Source organism: Canis aureus, chromosome 23 (genome assembly GCF_053574225.1).
Source record: "Canis aureus isolate CA01 chromosome 23, VMU_Caureus_v.1.0, whole genome shotgun sequence".
In the NCBI taxonomy this organism is placed as follows: domain Eukaryota; kingdom Metazoa; phylum Chordata; class Mammalia; order Carnivora; family Canidae; genus Canis; species Canis aureus.
The window spans coordinates 35,887,105-35,902,262 of NC_135633.1; the positions used below are offsets into that span (position 1 = coordinate 35,887,105).

At 38.4% G+C, this 15,158-nt stretch overlaps 1 protein-coding gene and 1 long non-coding RNA gene across 34 annotated transcripts in view; one reads left to right on the forward strand and one right to left on the reverse strand.

Annotated features, from left to right (window-relative positions):
* The window catches only part of LOC144294998 (uncharacterized), a 38,503-nt gene extending 24,504 nt beyond the window's left edge, over window positions 1-13,999 (forward strand). Inside the window, exons 2-3 of the long non-coding RNA XR_013362343.1 lie at window positions 10,715-10,864; window positions 13,681-13,999. This is a non-coding gene — a long non-coding RNA (uncharacterized LOC144294998). The remainder of the gene's footprint in view (window positions 1-10,714; window positions 10,865-13,680) is intronic.
* Window positions 1-15,158, reverse strand: part of DLG2 (discs large MAGUK scaffold protein 2) — a 1,979,996-nt gene that overhangs the window by 36,470 nt on the left and 1,928,368 nt on the right. The gene's annotated exons all lie outside the window — the stretch shown is intronic.

A 15,158-nucleotide genomic window follows, 5' to 3' on the forward strand; every position in this document is an offset into this window, starting at 1 on the left:
GAGAAAGTTTTTTTTTTTTTTTTTTTTTTATAGTAGAATGACAACTATAGAAGGAATGGTAAAGCCAGAAAACCATTTTTCAGCTACCATAATAATAATCAATTCAGGCAAAAATCATCAGTAGTTGCTAAGACTATTTATTGAAAATTTATTGAGGAACATGATATTTAGCTCCTTGCAGATCATTTAATTATTAAAAAGGTGAGTAAAAGAGCCTTTCTTGTAGAATTATCTGGCAGATATCACCTTAACCAAGGGATCAAACATAGCATCACTGAAAAGTGGGATAACCTGACACCATGTGCCTCCTGATAGAAAGAATTGAGAAGTATACAATATCACTGATGTAGTATTCTTGCCAAAAATACATTGGGTGAAACTAACCATGAAGAAATATTCAGAAAAATTAAAATTAAGAGCCATCCTCTTAAAATGTCAATGTTTTGAAAAACATAAAAAGGTAGATTAAAGGAGATTAAGGAAGTGTGGTCCTGGATTAAATTCTGGGTCAAACAAAAAAAATATTGTAATTTTAGAAATATACTTCATATATCTTCTACACACACACACACACACACACACACACGTCATACATATAAGAATGTGCAAAACAAGACTGACTGTGATTTGATTCTTGTTGAAGCTGAGTAATGGATCCAAAGGCTCATAATTATATTCTTTCCAGATATTTTATAAATTTGAAATTTTTCTTGATAACTTGTGCCACACACAAAAATTTTCTAGAGATGAATTGCAGAGCCAATTCAAAAGCTTAAACTACAAAATTTCTAGAAGAAAATAGAGAATATATTTGTAATCGGAGCTAGATGGAGATTTCTTCAATGGAACATAATAGCACAAATGATAAATAAAAAATTGGTAAATTGGATTTCATCATCAATGAAAACTTTTGCTCTTCAGAAGAAATCATTAAGAAAGTGAAAAGGCAATCCACAAACTGGGAAACAATTTTACAATACATATACCTGATAAAGGATTTTTATTTAGAATATTTAAAAATTCTTACAATTGAACAAAAAAAGAAAAGCCATCCAATAAAAAATGGGCAAAAGACTTGATTGGATACCTAACATAAGATATACAAATGGTCAAAAAACATATGAAAAACATCATTAGTCATGAGGGCAAAGCAAATTGAAGTCAAAGCAAGATACCATCTCAATACCCACTAGAGTGGATAAAATAAAAAAGACTAACCATATTAGGTGTTGGTAAGGATATGAAGGAATTAGAACTCTTACAAAAATTATTGGTGGGAATGTAAAAGGATATAGCCACTTTGAGAAATAGTTTGGCAGTCTCCTATAAAGTTAATCATATAGCAAAGTTCAGGAAGTCACCTTTAGATATTTATACAAGAGAAAAACATATGCCACAAAAAGGCATGTACTAGAATATTTATGACTTCAAACAAGAAACAACCCTAATGTCCATCAGTTTTTTGTTTTTTTGTTTTTTTTTAATCTACGATAGTCACACAGAGAGAGAGAGAGAGAGGCAGAGACACAGGCAGAGGGAGAAGCAGGCTCCATGCACCGGGAGCCCGAGGTGGGATTCGATCCCGGATCTCCAGGATCGCGCCCTGGGCCAAAGGCAGGCGCCAAACCGCTGTGCCACCCAGGGATCCCCCCTGATGTCCCTCAATAGGTGAAGTCATAAGCTGTGGTATACTGATAAACACAGTATAGTGTTATGTTACTCAGCAATAAAGAGAATTGAACTACTTCACCAATAAAAGGCAACAACATGGATGCATCTCAAAAGCATTATGTTGAGTGATGGAAGGCAGACACAAAAAAATACTAATGAATGACTTCAATTATAACAAGTTCTAGAACAGGAAAAACTAAGCCATGGTGGTAGAAATCAAATCAGCAGTTGAGGAAGTAATAAACTATGTCTTATCCATCTTTATCGTGGTTAGAACATGACCCTCCCCCAAAATATACTTTTACCTTAGGCCACCCTCTTAAATATATATAGATCATCTACATTTATGTAGATGTAGACTCAGGTGGTGGTTATAAGAATGCTTTCCTCTTTGCCCATCACATGAATCACTGGATACATTTTCAAGGTTATGCTCAGATGTCCTACCAAGGCTGTCACAGTGAATGCCACTCATTTTTACACATTTCTTTCCTACTACATTATGATCTCAGAGCTGGAACTATATCATTTTCATTTCTGTATCTCAGGATCTAGAGCAAGATAGGTACTCAATAAATATTCATCAGGTGAATGCGTGAACCAAAGTTTTGAGTTGAGTGATGATTCTCATTGGTAATAGGGGGAGAAACTTCTGGCAAAAAAAGGAGGAGTAGGAGCAAGAGAATAACAAACATCTGGAGAAAAGAGGGAGAAGTAACAGAGGAGTAAGATCATAGCCAAATGAGTGATATTTGAATTTATTGCTTTTCTCTGCAATTATTATCTCTTAGAATTTGTTTTCTCATGAATATTTTTTAATATTTTATTTATTTATTTATGAGAGACACACAGAGAGAGGCAGAGACACAGGCAGAGGAAGAAGCAGGCTCCTCGTGGGGAGCCAGATGTGGGACTAGATCCCAGAACCCCAGGATCATGCCCTGAGTTGAAGGCAGATGCTCAACCACTGAGTCACCCAGGCGTCCCTTGCTCATGAATTTTATCTCATAATTCTATGCTCTATAATCTGATTTACTTTTAGTTGCTATTTATTACTAGTAATAAAAATGTGGTGGCTCAGCTATTTGCTTGTATGCATTTTTGCATAGTATCACATTTTTAGCTCTATGGTCCACAATTGAATAAATAGAAAGTTTAAAGGATTTTAGTAGTATTAATACCTTCAATAAAATTATCATTTAATTTTCATTTTCTTTTTCCCCTAATCAAATTTTATTCATTTTCCTAACTAATAGGCTAGTTTGTTAAAAATACTTTTCTATTAACAAATCATTTCTCTTCCAGGGAGACATATTATATGGTCTACAGAATTTTAAATTGATTTTTTTTTTTTTTTTACTATTGTAACATATAGTAAAGTCTTATGGGAAAATATTTTGAAATTTATTTTTTTTCTTCTTTTTTTAGAATATTTTGAAATTTAGATGCATGATCTTAGAAATGATATTTAATCTCAGCCTCAGTTGTGAGTATTTAAATGTGATAATGTGATAAGCTCTTATTATAGTGCCTGACACTTAGTAAAGCTCACTAAATGGGGCCAATTATTTTAATGAGAACAGAAGCACCTTCCCATATCATTAGGGAGTCTTTGGAAGCATCAGCTTTAAGAGTGCAAAACAATGGGAAGAAATCAGAAATTAATAACAAAAAGAAATTTAGGAAATTCCCAAACATGTGAAGATAACAAAACAAAACAAAACAAAACAAACAAAAAACGAACAACACTCTCCTAAATAGCCAACGGGTCAAAAAAAATTACAAGAGAACTAGAAACTACTGTTAAATGAATGAAAATAAAGACATTATTAGATAAAGCAGTACTTAGAGGGAAATTTATAGCTATAAAATTCTATACATTTTACATTAATAAAGATCTGAAATCAAATATCTCATCTTCCACCTTTGGACACTGGAAAAAAAATGATCAAACTAAACCTAAAACAATAAGAAAAAGGCAATAATAAAATTAGAGCAGAACTTAGTAAACTAAGGAATAGAAAAATAAACAAAAATCAATCAAACCAAGTTAGTTCTTTGAAAATATTACAAAATTGATAAATCATTAGATTGGCTAAGAAAAAAAAAAAGAATCATTATAGAAATCAGGAATGAAAGGGACATTATTACTGACCTTACAGAAATAAAAACATTTTTAAGGCGTACTATGAACAGTTGTATACCAATAAGTTAGATAACTTAGATGAAATGGACAAATTTCCAGAAAGACACAAACTACCAAAACTGACTCAAGAAGAAAAAGAACTCTGAATACATTTATAACAAATAGATTGAATCAACAATTAAAAAAATTATCTATAAAGAAAAGCCCATGGCGATGGCTTCTCTGCTGAATTTTAGTAAACATTTAAAAAAGAATAAATGCCAATTCTTCACAAACTCTTCCAAAAGATGGAATTTATTCTGTGAGGCCACCTTTACTTTGATACCAAAATTAGAAAAAACATCAAAAGAAATGGAGACTACAAATGCTGTGCTTGGCTAGCTCAGTTGGTAGAGCATGTGACTCTTGATCTCAAGGTCTTGAGTTCAAGCCCCACATCATGTGTGGAGTCTACTTAGAAAAAAATGAAACAAAACAAAAACCCAGAAGAAATGAAGACTAAACCAATATATCTTATAAACACAATGACAATTTAATATTTTATCAAGTAGGTTATTATAGTTGGCTTACACATTCCTACCTTGTCAGGCATTTCTATCATTTTTCATTTTTAAGTACCTAATGATGCAATGACTTTAATATATTTTGTTCCAAATTATTTCCTTGGGATAGATTTCTAGAAGTCGAATTATTGAGTTAAAAATTGTGGAGAGTTAAAAATTTTGACATATTGCCAAATTGTTTTCAACATGATCTGTACTGATTGAGTGACATTTTCACCAGCAACGATTTATTCTTAATTTATAATCCGTCCCAATGATGTCTCCTATCTGCTTTTCCCCCGCAACGCCCCCTACACTCTCCATTACCCCATTACAATGTAAGCCTTCCATGAAAAAGCTACATTATAAATCCATTAGCTAGAAACACAATTTATTTAATCGAATTAAAAGAGAACACAGATACATCCTACAACTGAGAAATTAAGTTTTAGTTTTTCTCTGTCAAATTCTCTGCTTGAAGACTAGCTTTTCCAAGAAAAGTTATTTGTCATAAAAGTATACGCTTCTATTTCTTTTACATTAAAATCTAGAGCTATGAGACAACAATAAATTATGAAAATACTATATTTACACTTCAGAGCATCATAACCAGAGACATTGTAAAATAATTGGCCAAAGTATTCTTCCTGAGTAACTCATGATTATTTCAGCAGCACTGCTCTGATCCATTTAAAAAAGAGACTGTGATTTCAGCTATAATCTGTTACTATTGACAGGTGTTCTCTAAATGGCCTGGAGACCATCAAACTGGCTCCAGAATAGTGTGTGTGTGTGTGTGTGTGTGTGTGTGTGTGTGTGAATGATGTTGGGGCAGGGAGGTTATCTTTCTGGATATAGGGCTTTGGAGGAAGGGGTAGTATGGATCTATTTGCTGCTAAGATTCAAAGTATTCCAGGATTATGTGGACACGACCTCAAACGGGGAGAATGAAAGTATCAGAGAATCAAACACCAAAGATGGTGCTGTTGCACTCTGTTGACCACTACAGCTGAGTTTATCCCACAAGCCATCCTGCCTTGCAAACCTGAAACTGTCTGGTCACTGGGTCATAGCTATAGTTGATGAAAGGATCGAAATGGTTTTCTTCAAGTTCACTGTAGCTGATGGAACCTTTTTGCTACTGTCAGCTAGTGGGCCAATCATTCATTTTTTTTCACTTTATTAATAAATTTATTATTTTTCATTATTCACTTTCTCCATTATTTATTTATTGAATGACTACTATGTCCTTCTATGTGGCAAGCCCTCTGATGGTCCCTTAGCAATTTGGTCTGCATTGAAATAGCTCTTAATATTTTCGACTAGTGCTAGAGATAATAAAATTCAGCAAAGCATTCTGACAACGTGTCATTCTTTTTTTTTTTCAATTTGTGCACCATTTTGTGTGGTAGATTCCATAGGAAATTGCAGGCTATATGATTCCAATTAATTGCTTCATAATTCTTGAATTGTCCAGCATTTCATCTTTTTTCAAAAAAAGATTTTATTTGAGAGAGAAAGAGAGAGCAGGGGAAGGAGCAAAGGGAGAGGGAAAAGCAGACTCCTCACTGGAGAGGGAGCCCGATGGAATGCAGAGCTCAGTGTGGGGCTCAAAGGGGGGCTCGATCCCAGGACTCTGAGATCATAAGCTGAGCTGAAGGCAGACACTTAACCAACTGAGTCACCCAGGCACCCCCAGCCACAAAATACAATGGCTTATACAATAACCCATAGGCTCTGAAAACAGCACTAGGCAAAAAACTAAAAATCTTTATTCCCAACTTCACTCATTTTCACCAGATTCTCATCAATGGGGCACACTGGAATTATTTTTATTATTTATTTATTTACTTTTAATTTTTTGGAATTATTTTTAAATTCTCATGAATTTAATTAGGCATCCACCAGGTTAGCTTATTCTTGGACTGTTTCAGTCCTTACCCAGAATCACCTAGTTTGGGACTCAAGAGTTCTTTAATTGCCTTATTTGTTAGCCTAACTCTGCGAGGAACATGATCTTGTCTTAAAGTTTTCTTTTGCACTTCCCACAGTGCCCCAGAATGATTCATGGAGCAAAATTGATAACAGAGACTTGCTAAAAATAATAGCATTGTAAAAAATTCTATTTTTTAAAGCAACCTCTATACTGAACCAGTACGAGGCTTGAATTCATAACCCCGAGAACAAAGAGTCGCATATGCTACCGACTGAGCCAGCGAGGCACTCCATAATAGCATTTTAAAAAATTATCGTTTGTTAAATGCTAACCTACAAGGCAGGTGCTTTTAGAAGTGATTTACATGGATTCCCATTCTCAGTGCTTTCCACATATCATCAGCACACATCAAACTGTGTCCACACTTTAAACATAAGGAAATTGAAGTATAGAGAGGTTGATCACTTGCTCCAGGATTTATACAGCTATGATTCATGGGCCAAGTTTCATTCCCAAGCAGTTAGCTTCAGAGTTGAGCCCTTAGTCACAATGCAGTACTGCCTTTCTTGTGACTGCAAAGATTCCAAGTATTCATTCCACTCTGCTTTCAGCATACAGCCACGGTAATCATTGCTAAGAACTTCTGCAGGCAAATTACTTTCTGTGGAATTTTATACTTTCTTTCTGAAACATAATCTCTGTTGCTTTATTCTTCTCCAATGGTTCAAGCAATGGGATTTCCATGACGACTCCAGTAGGGGCTCTGATAACAGTGAATGCTGTGCAGTAGTATGAAGTAGTATGTTCACTTGCAGGGAGCGTATCACTCCTCAGTTTCATTTTTTCATTCTCAGGAATACCAGTTCTGCAACTTCCTCAAGTGCTCCTCTTCACTTTACTGGCTGGGCCTACCCACTTACACTGAAGGTGGTATGATCCCATGAGGCCAGCAGGGAAGCTGTATGCTGATTTATCCTACTTGGCTGAGGAGAAAATCCTTTCTTAAATCCATCCATTGATTTATACCAATAGAAAGTAACAAAAGGTTGGAGCACCAGTTGGACATCCCACTCTTGATTTTGGCTCAGGTCATGATGTCAGGGTTGTGGGATCGAGCCCCTCACTCAGCAGGGAATCTGCTTGAGATTTTGCTCTCTCCCTCTCCCCTCACCCCTGCTCATGCTCTTTCTCCCTCAAATAAATAAAAAAATAAAATCTTAAAAAAAAATAAAGTAACAAATTTTTGTCTTTCCCTTTGTTTCCTTTTTTTAAAAAAAGATTTTATTTATGTATTCATGAGAGATACAGAGACAGAGGCAGAGGGAGAAGAAGCAGGCTCCCAGTAGGGAGCCTGCTGCGGGACTTGACCCAAGGACCCCCAGGACCATGACCTGAGCCAAAGGCAGACAGACGCGCAACCAGTGAGCCACCTGGGTACCCTTTCCCTTTGTTTCCATTACTATCTGTCTAAGCACTTCTGATGTTACTCATTCCTCATGGACCTTCTTCCCTCAGGCTCTCCTGACTACTCCAAACCCCTCTATTCTATGGAGTTACTTCCATTTATTCATCCACCAAATATATGTTGAGCACATGTATATGCCAGGCACTGTGCTAGGAGCTGGAGCTGTCATAAACTGCAAAGGATCTCACAATTCAGTGACAGAGAGAGATTCTTAAGTTACTAGTATATTTTGACAGTGTGCGCAAGATACTAGAGAGGCATCAGGAAGGCAGAATAACTTCTGCTGCAGAGGAGAGCAAGAAGTGAAATGTGAACTGGATACTGAAGGTTAGGTCATTGCTCACTAAGTGGAATAGGGAGGAGGAGAGAGAGGTTCTTCCACCAGCCGAAGAAGCTCAGCAGAGTTCTTCTCTCTTCTCCGGTAACTCAAAGTGTATCTGTTCTCCAATTTGATAAGCACATTGATAATAATAGCAGTGGCAAATATTTGTTGAATTCTTTCTCTGAGCCGTTGTTAGCATTATTAATCATTTTGTACTAATAATGTCATTGGGTCCTCCTCATAATCCCATCACACACTCACACACACCCCTCTGTCTATATTATTTCAGGAATACAGATGAGAAAACTGAGACGTAGAGAGGTGACATCAGTTGCTGAGCTGTTGAGTGGCAGAACCAGATTCAAACTCGGCTCTCTCAGACTACAAAAACCAAATTTCACTATTATTTTGTTTTCTGTTTGTACTTTTCCAGGGCTGAGTACAGAGTAGTTGCCTAAGCAGTGTTGGTAGAGGGAAGAATTAGTCAACAGCTACGTGTCTGTGGCAGGGGAGTTGTGCTATGCTGTGTCGCAGGCAGGGAGGGACCAGTGACTTCATTCATACTTTGGTTTATTCAAATGGAGGCATGTCTTGTTACAGGGTGAAGCCAGTACCTATATACTGTCCCAGGTATTTATTAAATGAGAAGCATGCACGGGGAAGAGGTTAAGAGCCCAGTCCTGGGGTTAGATAGGCCCAGGCACACTGCTTCTCTGCTAGTCACACTTTTTTCCCCCCTTTTTCTTCTTGAGAGTCTTCCTTACTAACAAGTTTGATTCTGTTCACCGGCTATGTGTGCTTGGGCTAGGTATTTAACCTTTCTAGGATTACTGTCCTTATCTGTACCATAAATATAATAATAATATCTACTTCATACCATCATCATTATTATTGTCATCATCATCACCACTGGTGACACATGAGGCTCTGAGAAGTAACTTGCTTTGCTTGCGGGGCTTACTGTCTATTGTTGGACAATAGGCAGATATCCATGCTCTCTGTGCTGTGGAAACTCAGAGGAAAGACTCCTGGTCTGGCCTGTCCTACCTACTTAAGCTTAGGAAACTTACGGTCACTTTCCCTTCCTGAGCATTAGCTTCCCATTCTGTCACTCAGGGAGATAAATGAATGACCACAAAGGTCCTTTATGCTGTGAAGATATTTCCTCTCCCCTTTGATCATTCTTCCCCCTCCTTCCCTCCTTTAGCTGGAAGAGGTACTCAGCCTCGCCCTCTTGGATGATGACTCAGTTTGGGGAGCTGACAGTTTACTCTTTGTCTCCCATGATCTGATGTCAACTGCAGATCCAGAGCACACAAGATGTCATTTGTAGCATTCATATCTCAGGAGGCATCACAGGGAAACCAATATGTAAAGCCCAATAATAAAGAGTATTCTTTGTAAAGTTGTGCCTGATTGAATAATTTTCACCTCTTGCTTGCTTATGGAAGGAGGGGTAACTCACAAATGAAGACAAATTTATTATAGTTGAAACTTCTGGGCAATCACCCAATAGCCCCATTTTAGCAGGACAAGTCACAGGGGTTAGAGCTCTGGGAGTTCAGTGGTGTGGCAGGTGAGTGGAGAGGTGTTTCTGTCTGGGACACTTTTTTCAGCCTATGCTGAGCCTTCCAGCTACATATTTCCTTTGAGATGCACTTCAAATACTATATGCTAGTGGATTGTTTTCTTTTTTCTTTTTTTTTTTAAAGATTTTATTTATTTATTTATTCATGAGAGACACAGAGAAAGAGGTAGAGACCTAGGCAGAGGGAGAAGCAGGCTCCATGCAGGGAGCCTGATGAGGGACCCGATCCCGGGACTCCAGGATCACACCTTGGGCTGAAGGCAGGTGCTAAACCACTGAGCCACCCAGGGATCCCCTAGTGGATTGTTTTCTAAGACAAGTAGAACTCAGGAGAGGAGGATATCTTAGTTCTAATGTGAGAGATATGAGTAGCCCAAAGATTTCTCAATAGTTCATTTTTTTGAGGAAAGTAAAATTGAACATTGCTTGCTAAACTTCAAATAGTAGCTGATAAAAGTGCAGGTTTTCACTTGGCTGAGATTTAAATTCCTGTAGGATTTTAGAGTGCAGATAAAAACCGTGAAAACACAAACACACGTCAAGGGAGTAAAAACACCTTCAAAACCCCCAACACTTCCGTTTAAGAACACTCTCTCCCTTCCCCTCTCCCCTCCTCCCTCTCTCTCGTACACATACACAGTCTTCCTTCCTTTTCATGTTAGCTGACACAGCCCAGCAGATTCATTATTATTTCTATAGGAGACATCAGGGATCTCAGGGTGAGATCACTGTCACTGTAACTGATTGTCACTTTAAAGCTAAAGAGAATGCTTCTTGTGTCTAGGGAGGTATTTTTTTCCTTCAGCATCCACCGGGAACTTTGCAATCATCCTTGATTCCTTACTTGTGAATTTCTATCACTTTTGTCTTCATTCTTCCTGCTACTGTCTTGGTTTAAGAGGAAGAATATTTACACATTATTTGGACATAGCATGCACACAAGAATTGTGTTTCCCTTGCGAGAAAATTCATTCGCATCACATAGCACAGTGCTAGGAAATAGCATCTAATAACATTATCACTCCTTATCCATTCTGATTTCAGGGGCTGAAGAGTGTAAATCCTAGTAGGAATCACTACATTTGGCAGCAATATCCTTACTTGAAGACTCCAAAGGAGTGGGATACTAAAACCTTCTCCGTCATGGGCTATTGTAATGCTAAATGCAACCAGGCATATATGAGCTTAGCCATGGTAAGTGTTCAATAAATGATAATTATTTTTTGTTCTGTAAGCATTTATTGTTTTTCCCAAACATATTCAGGGATCGATCCAAAGGCAAAAGTGTCTGGTGCAAAGTAGAAAAAGGCACTCCCTTTAGGAAAAGGAATCACAAAAGCTCACTTTCTCAGGCTGGCTCTTGCTAAATGTTATGTGAGATGAGTTTTGTCCTCCAGGTATGTCTCCTCTGTAGCAATATGGCTGTAATAAACACTGGGGCTCACATTTAAGCAAATCATTACCACATTGTGTTACAACTGCTATGATGGATGGAGGCATACGTAACAGGCATTGAGGAGGGAGCGAGGGCCAAGGGCCGCTGGGGAAGCTGGAGAAGGCACAGGGGCACCATTTTAAATGGGATTTGAAGAATGAGTAGGAGACTGCAGATGGAGCTAGAAGAGCAAAGCTCAGTTCACACAGAGGAAAGGCCTGCCCAATAGGGGGCGCAAAGCCACCTCTTTTCCCCTCCACTCCTCCCCAATGGTGCGAAGTTTTCTGGATGGATGTAGGATTTAGGGGAAAGTGGGGTTCAGACAAATCGTAGGAAAGATGCTCAAGAAGCAGCTCTGGCCTGTACTGTGAACCCCTCAGTCACATATGGTACTACTGAATGTTTACTTCTGTTCAAGAATTAAGCAATAAATAATCAGTATAAATTTTTCTACAGAAATCAGATGTAGAGTTCAGAACCATTCTTTTGTCATTTAGCAACTTCAAGTATGATTTATAATATATATTATAAAGAAGGAGAATTTTGCAGCTGATAGAGAAGTTGCAAAATCTACTCATCAAAGTCTTATGCATTTTCATCACAAGGAAGATCCTACTATTAAATGGAAAAAAAAAGAAAGCTTATTCCTTGTATCTCTCAGCCCACAGTAGATTAAAAATAGCATAATTCATTTTGGATGGGGGCTAGACAGAGGTGCTGCTCCAGGCACATATATGCAGACAGTGCCAAGAAAGTACAGCGGAGCATTGCACAGTGAAGCAGGCAAGGAAAACAGCTGGGGGTGGATTCAGCCACAGAGGGTATCTGTAGTGTGGTAACCGAACTCCATGATCATTCACTCAGCAATTCCTTAAGGGTCCGAGCTAAGGGCAGGTGAAAGGTGAGGAGTGAGGACTAACCTTGGACCTCCGCGTGGGTTTTGCAGTGGGCATCCTGTCGATAAACAGTGGTGTGAGAATTGATTCTTTGCCTAATACCCAGTCCATACATTTCAAAAGAAATTTCCACACAGCAGCCACTACAAGGTGAAGCCCTACATAGTGGGTGAAGATTTAGTATTACTGAAGCATCACCAATCACGTTAACATTGAGATTTTGATTTTTGTTGCTGTAATATGGAAGTACTAAATATATGTGGCGCTTAATTTGTAATTTTATTTAAATTATAGATGATAAGAGCTATAAGCATATGGTATTTGTACTTAATTTTATTTATATATATTTTGGAAGCATTATCATAAAAAGATTTAGTCAACGCTGGGGGAGACCAGAAGGATTATTTTCTATTTATTTATTTATTTATTTATTTATTTATTTATTTATTTATTTATTTTAAGATTTATTTATTTATGATAGACATAGACAGAGAGAGAGAGGCAGAGACACAGAAGGAGGGAGAGGCAGGCTCCATGCCGGGAGCCCGATGTGGAACTCGATCCCGGGACTCCAGGATCGTGCCCTGGGCCAAAGGTAGGCGCTAAACCACTGAGCCACTCAGGGATCCCCTATTTTATTTTATTTTATTTTTAAGATTTATTTATTTATTTTTAGAGAGAGAGTGCAGGGGGAGGGACAGAATCTTTTTTTAAAAATATTTTATTTATTTATTCATGAGAGACACATGGAGAGAGAGGGAGCCAGAGACACAACAGGGAGGGAGAAGCAGGCTCCATGCAGGGAGCCTGATGTGGGACTCGATCCCGGGACTCCAGGATCACATCCTGGGCCAAAGGCTGCCACTAAACCGCTGAGCCACCCAGGGATCCCCAGGGGAAGGGAATCTGAAGCAGACTCCCTGCTGAGTGTGGAATCTGACCACAGGCTCTGTCTCACAATCCTGAAGTCATTGCCCTGAGATCACAACCTGAGCTGAAATCAAGAGTCAGATGCTTAACCGACTAAGCCACTCAGGTGGCCCCGGATTATTTTCTTTAAAAGAGGTTTCTGTGTAGTCCTCACCTAATAGGGTTGTTGTAAGGAATAAATGAGAAAAGTCCTTATAATTTACTTAGCAAAATGCCTGAAGGTTACACATAACCTTCAGTAAGTGATAGTTATATTGTTTTCACATTTTAGAAATAGTAACCGAAGTCAAATCCTTTATGCACCAAACGTGTACTTTGTTCTTTACTGAGAAGGGGGTAGACATGGAAGTTCAGTTAGTTCTTGGCGATCACTTGGGGGGAACGAAGAGCTCTTTGCCTTTAATAACACAATGGACTCAGTAGCAATCATAAGTTGGTGTATTTCTTTTTTTTTTCTTTTTAAAAAATTTTTTAAGTTAACTTTTACACCCAATGTGGAGCTTGAACTCATGACCCCGACATCAAGAGTTGCATGCTCTTCCCACTGAGCCAGCCAGGCGCCCCCAGTGCATTTCTTTTCTGACTGTAATTTGGGCTTGTGCTCCCAGGGCTCTACCTCTATGGGGGCCTGCAGGTTTAGGCTTAGAGGCGCTCACAGAACATTTCCTCCAAGAATGAGGAGTGACAGCTGTGTCTTTCACATGGAACCTGTGCTTCAAATTCGTTAAGGTGTTAATCCTTTGTAACAGGTGAGTACAAGCCAACTACAGGGAGAAACAGTGGCTTCTTGAAGTCTTCTGGGAAAAACCACCATTCAGAGAAAGGATGCCCAAATACGAGTTTCAACAAGTGGTAACAAATATTCATAAAGATGTCAAAACATGAAGGCAAACAGCATATCTGCAAGTTTTTTGCTTCTTTTCAAGTGAGATGGGCTCTAAGGCACACTGACTTGTAATACATTTGAGACAGCTGCCGGGAGAGCTTCACTTCACCCACATTTCCCAGAACTCTGGAAACTGCATTATGTGTTATCATTGCTTAACAAATAAAGGATGTTCCTTCTCCCTTGTCACCTATGGATACCAATTGCCGTTGCTGCATGGAAAGAGTTATTTTCCCCTTTTTCCCTTTCAATGGACCTTAAGTGCACAGAATGCCATACATCATAATCCTTAGTCATCACAGGCTTTTCATTGTCTCATGCCTTCATGGGAGCTGATAGATTCATGGTGCCTATTACATTATGATAGATGATCAAGAGAGAGTTAAGGAGGGAGCCACACATGGATTTTTTTTCTTGGGAAGTGTAATTTGGACTTAATGTCCTTTGTACTATGTCTCTTCAGGTTAGTTGATCTCATACCTTAATGAAGCAAGTTCACTACACCTCTTACTGGTCCCATTTTACAGAGGAATAATTGGCCTGCCTCAACTGACTTGGCCACTTGCATAGATAGGACTGTAGCACTAGGTCTCTTGACTACCTGAGAGGAGCAGATTATGTACCGAGAATGCCAACTTCTAAGGAAATTCAAAACTTTCCCGGACCGTTCAATGTTTGCCAAGAACAAGGGCAAAGGCTCCTGCATCCTTGTTTTTCCCCTGTCCCTAGCATGTTGCTGGACATGAACAACATTTTGTAAATCTTTGCTGAATAAATGAAATGGTACTCATGTACCTCCAAAGGACAGCACTTGTCTATGTAATCGTGGACAGGCCACTCATTTCTCCTTCCCCTGCCTCCTTACCAATGAAATGGATAATGAACCAAAGTGCCTTGCCAATGTGAGGACTTACTACTAATATTCGTGAAGAATTTCTTAATCCCCAAAGAGTGGATCCAGCACCTTCACCTTTCTGCTTTTAACCTGGAAATCGGCCTAAAATTTGTTTCGTTTAAAAACAATTATTTTAGTAACAGTTTTATTGATTCTGAGTTGGTTTCAGTTCAGCGGTTATTTTAGTATCATGCATAAACTGGTACTGATTTCTAACAATGTGTGTGTGTGTGTGTGTGTGTATGTGTGTGTGCACTAGAAGGTAAGCTCTGGGATGACAAGAGGAAGCGCCTTATTCATCTGTGTCCCCATTCAGTGGCCAGAGCAGTATCCTGTACATAGGAGAAACTCAAAATCTATCTATTGAAGTGAAAGGAAAATAATTCTCAGATCGAGAGGAACTTCTTTTAAAGGCAATAATAATAATACATCGTTCAGTTCTCCAT